The sequence below is a fragment of the Ovis aries genome, chromosome 11, assembly GCF_016772045.2.
Source record: "Ovis aries strain OAR_USU_Benz2616 breed Rambouillet chromosome 11, ARS-UI_Ramb_v3.0, whole genome shotgun sequence".
NCBI classification, from domain to species: Eukaryota; Metazoa; Chordata; class Mammalia; order Artiodactyla; family Bovidae; genus Ovis; species Ovis aries.
Genome location: NC_056064.1, coordinates 37,912,160 through 37,923,886, shown reverse-complemented (window position 1 = coordinate 37,923,886; position 11,727 = coordinate 37,912,160). Strand labels below are relative to the sequence as shown.

The window sequence follows — 11,727 nt, the reverse complement described above, 5'->3', positions numbered from 1 at the left end:
TTCTAAGGGTACAAATGATATCCTTAAGGTGACCCACAGTAATTCAGCCATGAGCAAAAGTTTATGTGGACATAAAATCCTGCATTCACATAAATCCTTGTTTGTATAAGGAAGGATCTGTATAGACAGATGTAAATAAATATGTATGTATCTGTATGTATGTATATACATAAATATATATGTATATATACATATAGGTCCACATGTATGCCATCCACATATATTCCAAATAGATGAAAATACATATTTAGAGACCAAGTGTGATAAGCAAATCAATTTTCAATAGCCAAGGGAACGAGTATGACATTTTTTAATACCTGCTATACTGTCAAGCAACCCTTTATTCTTTATTATCTCTGTCAGCTACTACTGGGTGCCTAGTAGACAAATGCTAGTCCTAGTCGTGGTCATTTATTTCTATTTGGAATTATTTCAAGCCTAACTCTTTAGAACTGCTTGAAAATGCTGTTCTGGTGTGTTGGCCTTGCACCCTCGAGTGAGAACTGGAATTAGTGGGGCTAGAGAGGAATCTGTTTCCAGAGACAATTTGGCACATTTTTTTGAGGGAAGCCTGCCTTGGCTTTGACCACATTTGCACAAATACAACTTTGAAAGACCCCTTTTCCATTCAGAGCAATATGCATGTGCTACCATAAGCAGTGTCTTTTGTTGCCAGAAGCAGTTTTTGCTGCATGCATCAACTTTCCCCATATTCTTAGCAACTCTTTCTTTTATGCCAGTTTCAGACATCAGTTAACAGAACCCCCTAAGGAACAGATGTACTGAAGAAATGCATCAATTTGTTATTTGTTACAGTTTGGGGGTATCTGTCCTATGGGTTTTCTAGCCAAAGGCTTATAGGTTTCCCAAGAGAAATTTACTTTCATGAGAGAAGAAAACTGAGGCAAATCACTGCTGTTAGACCCTGAAGTCAGAGACACTGGTTTGTTGTTCTTCTGTACATGTGAAGAAAAAGCCCACAGTTACAGAAACAGTCGTGTTTCAATCCATCTCTCATTCTTTCCCAGTGTGAAAAATTACAAATGAAACTAAATTTTTCTCTGTCAATAGAATGTGTATGATTACAGCTGTTCATATTTTCATTCTAATGAAGGGCTGCACATTTAATTGTAAGATTTATTAGGTACTGTACATTGCTGTGTATATGCAAAACAGTTAATCGACATCTAAAATGCTGGTTGTTTATTCTGACATTAATGATCATATTTCTTAATTTGAAACAAAAAGCATTTGGGTAAAATATATTTTTCCCCTCCAAATAAGAAATTAATAAATTCAATGTAAGAAATAAAAAGGGCTGGAGAAAAAATTTACTGATTTATGTATGTGAGGCTGGGGAAAAAAATAAAGATGCTAAAAAAAAGTCCATAATCCCCCATTCTGCTGGAAACAAGAGAGTTGATTGCCAGCTTTGTTTGATTTCACAGAGATCTCATACGAGGCTGGGTTCATAAACAGGTGAAATGATGGAGTTTATTGCAACGCACATCAACACTGAAACTAAATAACTGTGTTGCCATCTCAGTCCCGCTGAAAGACGGATGGTAAACTTGACCTGCCGCTGGTACTATCCGATTGCCATTTTTTATTCCCCCTTTGCCGCCCCCCCAGGCTGAGCCACGTTGAGTAAATGCATGTGCACGGTCAGGTCAGGCCCCGGGATCGGGTGAAACTCGGTTCACATTTGCATACAGGCGGAGCCTCACAATGAAAGCCCATCTGTTCCCGTCTCGGAGTACAAATCGAATGTCACCCAACTCACTGCAAACGACAGCGGCATGGCCATTAGATGGAGGAACACTCAGCTCAGGTTACGGATATGGAACTGCTGATTTGGGTTTAAATACCTGATAACTGAAGACTTTTCATTATATTTGAACAAAGAATGAACTTTGAACTGCTCAGGAGACACCCTCTCTCTACATTAGGCACCCCTCCCTAGTTGTACCCATTATTATTAATACTTAACTGCTATATTTTACACTCTATTTTTGTACAAAAATTAGCCAGGCTGAATGTCATAATGTCTTAAATAATTGCTTTTTTATTTTATTTTTGGAAGTGGGAAGGGTAAGGGGTGGAGCAGAAAAGGATGTTGTAACTAGAAAATGAACTCTGAACTCTATATGCCCTCAAAGGTCATTAGTATCACGGCAATGTAGTTCCTTGAACTTCTAAATTTTACTAGGGTGGAAATTTCAGTTGCTAGAGTTAAACCAACGAACTGCCCCAACCCTTTATTCCTCCCTCCCAAACCCATTCAGTCAAGTGAGGCACCTATCTCCTAGAATGTTCTCCATTCACAGGCCTGTTTATTCCAAAACAATTTATCCCCAAACAGTTTATCAATCATGATCTGTCAGATTATTTTTCTGTTAAAACTTGGCAAGTATCTTAGAGTTTACAGACCAAAATCACATACATTCGGACACAAAAAAGATAAAGCTGTTCAAGAAGACACCAGGATAATAAGCCCATCCAAGCATGGAACATGATAAACACAAGGAAATTCATTAGCAAAAATATAGGTAAGGCTTTCATCAGATACCTTCTTGTCCTGTTTTATGGTAAGAGTCATGTACTATGAAAATCTAAGGAGGACACAAGCATCTGGGGTTTGGTTACTTGTGTTTATATTTGAAATATTTCTGTATTTTTTACATAAATCACATTTAACATTTCAGTCATTAGCCCAGTTTTTTGGAGCCCTGGTGCACGTGTGGTTGAGATAGCTCCAGTGCAAAGGAGAGAAAACAGATTGGCTAGTTCTTTATTCCAGTTATGCTTCTTGGTATCCAGTCAGTAATAGTGTCACTTTATAAACTTCAAATGTAATACCTGATTGGATGGAAAAAATATTTTAAAAGTATCTGCAAGAACTTTATTTGCCTTAAGCAATTATATACTTTTTTTCTTGCATATATGTCTCTTTATTAAAACACTAAAACAATCTTAAAGAATTTAATGTATTGGGATTATACATGGAATCCAGAATGTTTAAAGGGCACTGGATTTTAAAGGCCATGTCTCTTCAGCCAGGGTTTCTTTACCACTATGTGAAACTATGTTCTTATTGTTAGTCCTTTAAAAATAATACCAGGGTTAAGAAAAGATTTGAGAGCTTTTTCTTTTTTCATCCCATGCAAGAGCTTACGGTCAACCTTAATGGTAGTTCTACATTCATTAAAAGGGAGAATAGACTCTTTGTTTCAGAAGAATAACCAAGACAAGGGTGAATTTTGGTTCCACGTTGTCAAGTTTAAGGGGAAACTGAATTCAGGAAAAGAGAGAAGAGTCAGAGACAGAAGGAGGGCCCCAAACAACTTTCTCAACTGTCTCCTCATTGCCTCCAATCTTAAAATATTTTATTGTTTTCTTGCAAACAAGTCAGGAATTTGCATTAGGGAACATGTGGCCATATGATCTCTTGGAGATGGGCTGTTTATTTGCATTCCATGCAGCTGGATGTCTCGTGTATGATTACCAAAAAAACAGAAGAGACCAACAAGCAAGAAATATAATATTAGAGATATTCTTTCTGTCCACATCAGGAGAAAATGCCCTATTAAGGAGGTGTAATGGCTTTAATTCTATATCCCCGAAGGGACATGATTGAGAATGCTTCTGCTTATTTCAAAATGACAAAATAACTTGTGTAGAGAAATATTAGTTGTTTGGTTTCTTGTTATGCACTATTGATAGGGATGTGTGAACAGGAACCGAACCTTGAACTTAATTTCCCCTTTGAACTCATGACCTTTGACAAGATTCCCCATGCGTTCCCCTTCAGACAATTTCATCACAATTACAGTCCCTTCCACTTGAGTTAAAGATATATAATCATTGATTTGACCTAATTACCTGATACATCCCTTTCTTTGCAAGGTGAAAACTAAATGTGTGAACAGAAGCTGACCCGTGAAGTTCTGATAACCAATTTTTATTCTAATTATCATAAAACACTTTCAGTCTTACTCTATTTTTCTCAAGTTTTCTTTTGGTCCCTTCCCTGAACCCACTATTCCTTCACATTCAATAATGCCCCGTAGGTTTCAAGCTGCTTGGCAACAGACCTTCTAATGCATTATGCACTACATGTTCAAAGTGTCATTTTTAAACAAAAAACTAAAGACTAACTCTGCATTAGAAGGTCGCCACTAATTCCTGTCTTTCATGAAAAAGTCTTCTGAGGAGATAAAAGAATGGAAACTAGAAAGTTCCCATAAGATTCTGAAATTATCTCACTTCTTAGCATCAATCTTAGAATGAGAATCAATGACTCTGATTCTCTCCTAATAATTTACAAACTTTAGGTTATAAAGTGGACACAGGAAATATCAACAGAGTTAGTATAATCAATTTAAACTATGGGGGATTATCTTTTTTTTTTAAGGAAACTGTATGTGTATGTGGGGGGAAGTGTCCACTTAGTTTAGTACAATAAATCCCACACAAAGACTTTAATAAGAAAGTTTAAATCATAGAATATACTAAAATATTAAATATGTGATTTAAAAGCAAACTAGAGTTAATAGAAACTACACAAATTGACTTTAAAATGAATTTGCATTTCTCTCTACTTCAACTTATATTTCTAAAAGGAGTAAACTGAAACCACAAAGTTTTCATTATCTTGTCTTAAAACAACTGAAAAATAAAGATGAACTGCAAAAAGTTAAAACAACTAAGAATAAACAAAGAAGAAACTGTTTTATCTCTTCATGTCATAGTTTATATTCAAGGCATCACGTTTTCTCAAAATGAAATGACAGTCAATTTTCCTTTATGTCATGTTTGCGTCATATCACTCCAAACGTTTGTTAATAGGCATTACAGGTGAAAGAGGGCAAAAGATCTGCAAAGAATACACCTCTGCGGTTGAATCACCTGTTCTTTTTGCTGGAGCTTCTTGTGTCCTCTCTTCCAAAAGTTAAACAACTCTTAAATAAAAAGTAATCCTTCATCTCATCTGAGTTTTAGCCTCAGCAATTAGTTTTAATTATACTCTGAAACCAAAGGCCTAAGCAAGCAGGAAAGGAAAAAAAGTATGTAGGCAAACTTTCTAAGTAGAAAATTATCAAGGTGTGCAGTGAGGCAAATCTTTAAAATATTAACTTTTTATGATGTCAAGTGTAACTAGAATTGGACAGACATTACAAATTAGGCTGGAAGGTTCCCAAAATGCTGGACAATTAAGTAGAGTTTCTTGAGGGTATAGCTCAAATCTACTTCTCTATAAGAGTACAAAAATTATAAAGAACTTGAGGAATATTTTTATTTTTTTTATTTTTAGTTTTTTATTTTTTACATTTTAAAATCTTTAATTCTGGAATATTTTTAAAAATGCCTGATTTCCATATCTACTTCTGCCCAACAGCTTGAGGTATAACCAAAAAAGTACCAAAGAGTACCACAGTTTCCTTAATTAAAAACTATATCTAGTCAGATGGCTGGGATTCATGTTAAAGTCACATCATTTATTTGTAAAAACTTTGCTTCTAATTTTTGTTTACCTATCACCAGGTCCTTTATCAATATACAATAATATAGGCATATTAGGAACTCCAGGAAATAGAGAAATAGTGTACTGATGCTGTGACAGAAATAATGGATTTGGCTTTATTCTAAATCCCTAGATAGCATTATTTTGAACCCCATCATTGTCAAAATGGATGGATAGCAAAATATAACTAAAAGAAACTGTGCTCACTTGCAGGTCAGATCTAGGCTTGAGGGGTAAATTTAAAAGTTGCACATAGAGTAATTTGGGGAAGAAATACTGGAGTAGAATGTTCAGAAAAAAGGACAAATGTTATATCCTTGGGATGGGAGGCGGTGCTGTGAAATGACTCTACAGTTGAGATTCTTAATGTGGTATCTGGGAACATTCTGAAATGATATGCAAATACGCATGTGTGCTTGCCTGTGCGTGCTCATTTTTATGGCAAGAAGAACCACTGCTATATAGTGATAAGAAAAGGAATAAAAGCCCACAAAAAATGATTATTACATTTCCAAAGAAAAGATGTTGGAAGTCAACAACAGCCATCATCATCTCTCACTCAAAACAGTGATTCTTAAATTTTTGACATTGATTGCCCCAATTGTATATTTTTTGTTAGACACAAAATATATTTATATTAATTTACAATTTATATAGATAATATCACTAATCTGTTAATATTAGAAAACCTTAGTTTTATATATCCACAAACACACAAAGTGACACACATATACACCCACCCATATATTCTAATTTTTTTTCCTATCTTCTGTGGATCATCTAGTACACTTCATCTGGTCTCTCCCTTCTTCCACTCCTATGCCCCTTATAATTAATTCTACAAACAGTAACTAGAAAAATCTTTTAGAACTAACAATTATATCATGCCAGTCTCTGGTTGGAACTCATTAGTTCCTTACTATAGCTTAAAAGGCTCTCCAGAATGTAGTTCTTTCTGTGTCTTCAACCCCGTTCCTCAATTCTGCCTCACTTATTTAGCTCTAGCCATACAGGTTTCCAATCCCAAAGAATGTTCAAACTACTGCACAATTGCACTCATCTCACACGCTAGCAAAGTAATGCTCAAAGTTCTCCAAGCCAGGCTTCAACAGTAAGTGAACCATGAACTTTCAGGTATTTAAACTGGATTCAGAAAAGGCAGAGGAACCAGAGATCAAATTGTTAACACCTACTGGATCATTGCAAAAGCGAGAGAGTTCCAAAAAAACATCTACTTCTGCTTTATTGACTACGCCAAAGCTTTTGACTGTGTGGATCACAACAAACTGTGGAAAATTCTGAAAGAGATGGGAATACTAGACCACCTGACCTGCCTCCTGAGAAATCTGCAGGTCAAGAAGCAACAGTTGAACTGGACATGGAACAACAGATTGGTTCCAAATAGGAAAAGAAGTATGTCAAGGCTGTATAGTGTGACCCTGCTTATTTAACTTATATGCAGAGTATATCATGAGGAGTACTCAGCTGGATGAACCACAAGTTGGAATCAAGATTTCCAGGAGAAATATCAATAACCTCAGATATGTAGATGACATCACCCTTCCGGCAGAAAGCGAAGAACTAAAGAGCCTCTTGATAAAAGTGAAAGAGGAGAGTGAAAAAGTTGGCTTAAAGCTCAACATTCAGAAAACTAAGATCATGGCATCCAGTCCCATCACTTCATGGCAAATAGATGGGGAAACAGTGGAAACAGTGGCTGACTTTATTTTTGGGGGCTCCCAAATCACTGCAGATGGTGATTGCAGCCATGAAATTAAAAGACACTTATTCCTTGGAAGGAAAGTTATGACCAACCTAGACAGCACATTGAAAAGCAGAAACATTACTTTGTCAACAAAGGTCCGTCTAGTCAAGGTTATGGTTTTTTCAGTGGTCATGTATGGATGTGAGAGTTGGACTATAAAGAAAGCTGAGCACAGAAGAATTGATGCTTTTGAACTGTGGTGTTGGAGAAGACTCTTGAGAGTCCCTTGAACTGCAAGGAGATCCAACCAGTCCATCCTAAAGGAGATCAGTCCTGGGTGTTCACTGGAAGGACTGATGTTGAAGCTGAAACTCCAATACTTTGGCCACCTGATGTGAAGAGCTGACTCATTTGAAAAGAGCCTGGTGCTGGGAGAGATTGAGGGCAGGAGGAGAAGGGGACGGCAGAGGATAAGATGGTTGGATGGCATCACCGACTCAATGGACATGGGTTTGGGTGGACTCTGGGAGTTGGTGATGGACAGGGAGGCCTGGCGTGCTACAGTCCATGGGGTTGCAAAGAGTTGGACACAAATGAGCAACTGAACTGAACTGATACAGGTTTCTTAATTATTCTCTGAACACTTCAAGATCATTCCTATCTCAAAGCTTTGCACTTGCTTCTCCTGCCTGGAATTCTCTTCCTTCAGGTCCTTGCCCGGTTTGATATCACTTCATTCAGGTCTCTCTTCAGTGGCCCCCTCTTAGCACTGTCTCAAAGAGTCCCACTGACACCCTTTACTTGTCACTTTCTATCTCTGTGCCTTCTGGTCTTTTTTGGTTTTGTTTTGTTTCATGGCCTGTTCTATGGCCTGACACTATACTATATATCTCCCCTAGTAAAATGTAAGCTCCATGTGGTGAGGGATTTTGACAGTTTCATCTATGTGTCCCCAAGAACCTCATGTAATTCTAACTCAAAACCGGTCCTCTATGATAAATGAAGAACACCAAAGCAACTGACAGACATTCCACATGCTGTTCATTTGAAAATTAACCTGAAAAGAATGTTCACATGACAGAGACCACCACACTAAGATGAACTATCAGCTAAATATCAGCTCTCTCTTTTCTCAATTTTCCCAACACCAGATTCACATCTTCCTTATGATACCATCACTGTTTCTTATGTATGATCCCTGTTTGCATATAGATCTTATCTCCATTAGTAGCTTTGGTGGGAAAAATCCCTGTCTGACCCTTTATTTTCCTCCTTATCACATCCAACATGGAGCAAGTGCCCAGCCCCTGGACTGTGGGTGGGGCTGATAGTTATTACATCCTAGCCATGACAAATTGAGGTTCAGCTGCTCATGCAAGAGTGAGAAATGTCAGCCCCTTGGAGCCACCTTCAAAGATGATCCTTGACTCCACACTCAAATGGATGGTCATGGGCATTCATCTGTTGACAAGTCTGAATGAAGAAAAAAGACTCATACTGGAAATGAATCTATGAAAAATCACCAATTCCTTATATGATAATAGAGGAAAAAAACTAGCTCAATGTTGATAAAGGAATGATGAACACAAGTGGAGACTAAACTTATCAGAAAACCTTCTTTTTTAGAGGTCAGTTCCTAAACAGAAGTAGAAATATCACAAATGTGGCATTAAAATAATAATGCTTAGTACAAATAATGTATTGAATAAACTTAAGAAATCAAGTTATGCAATAGGAACAATTTTAAGGATGATAAAATGAAAGTGCTCAAGTTTCAGACTAAGCAAAGTATAATCCTATACTCAGACCAGTAGGCTGGTTATATTAAATGCCCATAAAAATCTCCTTCTGAAGGAAACTCAAATATACTTGGACATGAATAATTTTCATGTGCCAAAATTTACGTAAAACTTGAAAACAAATAATAGTAAGCAAGCCACTTAAAATTTCCAGATCTTATTAACAGTATCATTACCCATAAATTAAAGGAACTATAATAAATAACTTCTTCATATCTCTTCTTATTTGAATTACAAGAATTCAAGTAAGAACCTAACTGAGTTTTTCAGGGTGCTTATGTTAAATTCTCATGAGACAGTAACTTAGAAAGTATCATAGAATTCTGAAAAAACAGAGAGGCAATCAAAGACTAAAGTAGGAGGTAGAAACTGAAGTACTTCAAGAATAAGTGGAATTCAATCAAGAAAAAATTGAAATCAACAGGTCTGGGAGAAAAATAAATCAAAATGCCAGTATCCATAAAAAGGAAAAGTTTAGAAAGCACAATACTGTTAAAGATCTCATGACAACAGAGAAGAACAAGTGAGCTTGCAATAGGACACAATAGCAAAAATAATGATTTTTAGATTTTATATACAGCACCATAACTCATACTGGCCTAGGAAGGCATTCATGTTTCTATACTCTTATGTAGGAATTGCCATATTGAAACAGACCAGTGGTCCATCCCTTTTGCCACACTGCTCTGACAGTGAACAGATGTTTAGAGGAAAGGTCTACTCTCACCAACCCAAATCCAATAATACACCTAATGGTGCAACTCTATATCAAGAACATCATTTCTTTTTGACCTCAGATGGCAATTATCTTCTCCCCAAAGCTGACTTACTTTGATTTCATGCTGGGTGGCCCACTTAAGAGAGAGGTCTCACTTAAAATTACATCAAGGCTGCTATTGTCATTCATTTGGTTTTTCTGATACACTAAACTACTTTCACAATTTGCTGACTCCACCATCAACTATTAGGCTCTCAGAGGCGTGGAATCATGCAGGTATAATATAAATAGTTGTGTTTGTACTAGCAACTGATGATTTAAGAATCTTTTCTCTCGTAAGATTTTCTATTATTAGCGTCAATATTTTCAAAGACTTGAGTATTCCCAATTTAATATAAGTGATCATCTTGAAGTGGAGACAAAAAAGAAACACAAATCTTTAATATTTGAAGGAAATCATAAATATGCAGAGTGGTAACAATAACCTTTTGATAGAAATTCTCTAGAACAAATGAGGTCTTGGGCTTTGTTTTGATGACTCTCTGACGGAGTGGAAAAAAGATAAAAGAAGTACACTGGAATGGCAAAAGGCAAGCAGGCAATCAGAAGTATGAAACCAGAGATGTATCTCAGTAGTTTCTGGTATTCTGCAGGTTCACATGTCCACTGCAGAATCACTTCAGTTATAAATCCCAAAAGTTCTCCCAGCTCCAATCTCCCTTGGGGAAGATATTTGCCTGCCATATCCTTTCTATAGTCCTGGAGGAGACAATTTAAGAATTAGAGCTAGAACAATATTTAAGCTGGGAAAATAACGACAAGCTTGGAGACACCAATCATTTCCTCCATCAGTGTATCTGTGACATATGAAACCACAGCAGATAATGGTGCTATACAACTTGATCAAAACAGGCACATTAATGTTCTGAATATTGCTTTAGAGATGGTTCTTCTGTTTTAATAAAAATTTGAAGCTTTGATAAGAAAGCTTATGATTAAGTGTCTAAAATATTCCTTATATGAAAACCATCTAATAAATGGACAAATAACCCAAGGTTCTCTAGCAATTAACAAGCAAAAAAACTGAGAAGCATAATTATTAGGATATTTCATAAGAGATCCAAAGGTATACAAAATAAGCCACGAACAAAAATCAAGTCAAAAAGAAAAGAAGAGTAAGTTTCCTATTCCCTGGAGTTCTTATTTATTTTTAGCTGTATCATCAGGCTTGTGGGATCTTAGTTCCCCAACCAGGGACAGAACTTAGACCTGCTGTAGTAAGAGTGCAGAGTCCTAATCACTGGTCTGCCAGGATATCCTCATGAATTTCCTATCAATGATTATGCCAGGAAATAGTCTCTCATGAACCACAAAATAACCAAATAATAATTCAAGAACATGTCATCAGGAAAAACTTGGCCTAAGTATGAATTAAATGAGATCTCTACATACCTTGAAAACTCTAAATCAATTCTAGGATCTAAATAAATCAATATTACCTTAAAATTAAACTGATATTTCTAGACAAGTATGTCCTTCAAAAGCAAAAATTTTCCTTACTATTCTAGAAATAAGGTTGCTATAAAAACCCATAACATGGTAGAAACTCTCAGTGCCCAGCAAACTTATAAATGTTAAATAAAAATGAATGATTGGAGATGAACTTTGTAACTTCTAAAAATAGTAAGTTACTGTAGTATAAAAAGGAAAGTTAGCTTATCTTCAAAATCTTAAGGCAAAGGAAACACAGAAAGAAAATATAATGCATACTTCCTTATCAAAAAAGCATTTCTTCTTATCAGCAATTATAGTTAAAAGAGAAGAAATAAAATGCACTATTGTATACTTGACAGTTGCTGAGAGTAAATCTTAGGCATTCTCACAACAACAAAAAAAGGGAAAAAGGGGAAAAAAAGAGAGACTGAGATTTAAGTGTGTGAGGTGATGGATGTGTTAATTACCTTAATCTTGGTAATCATTT

General features: G+C 36.1%; 1 protein-coding gene across 1 annotated transcript in view; it reads right to left on the bottom strand.

Moving 5' to 3' along the window:
- The window catches only part of SKAP1 (src kinase associated phosphoprotein 1), a 306,266-nt gene that overhangs the window by 173,053 nt on the left and 121,486 nt on the right, over window positions 1-11,727 (bottom strand). The window lies entirely within an intron of this gene.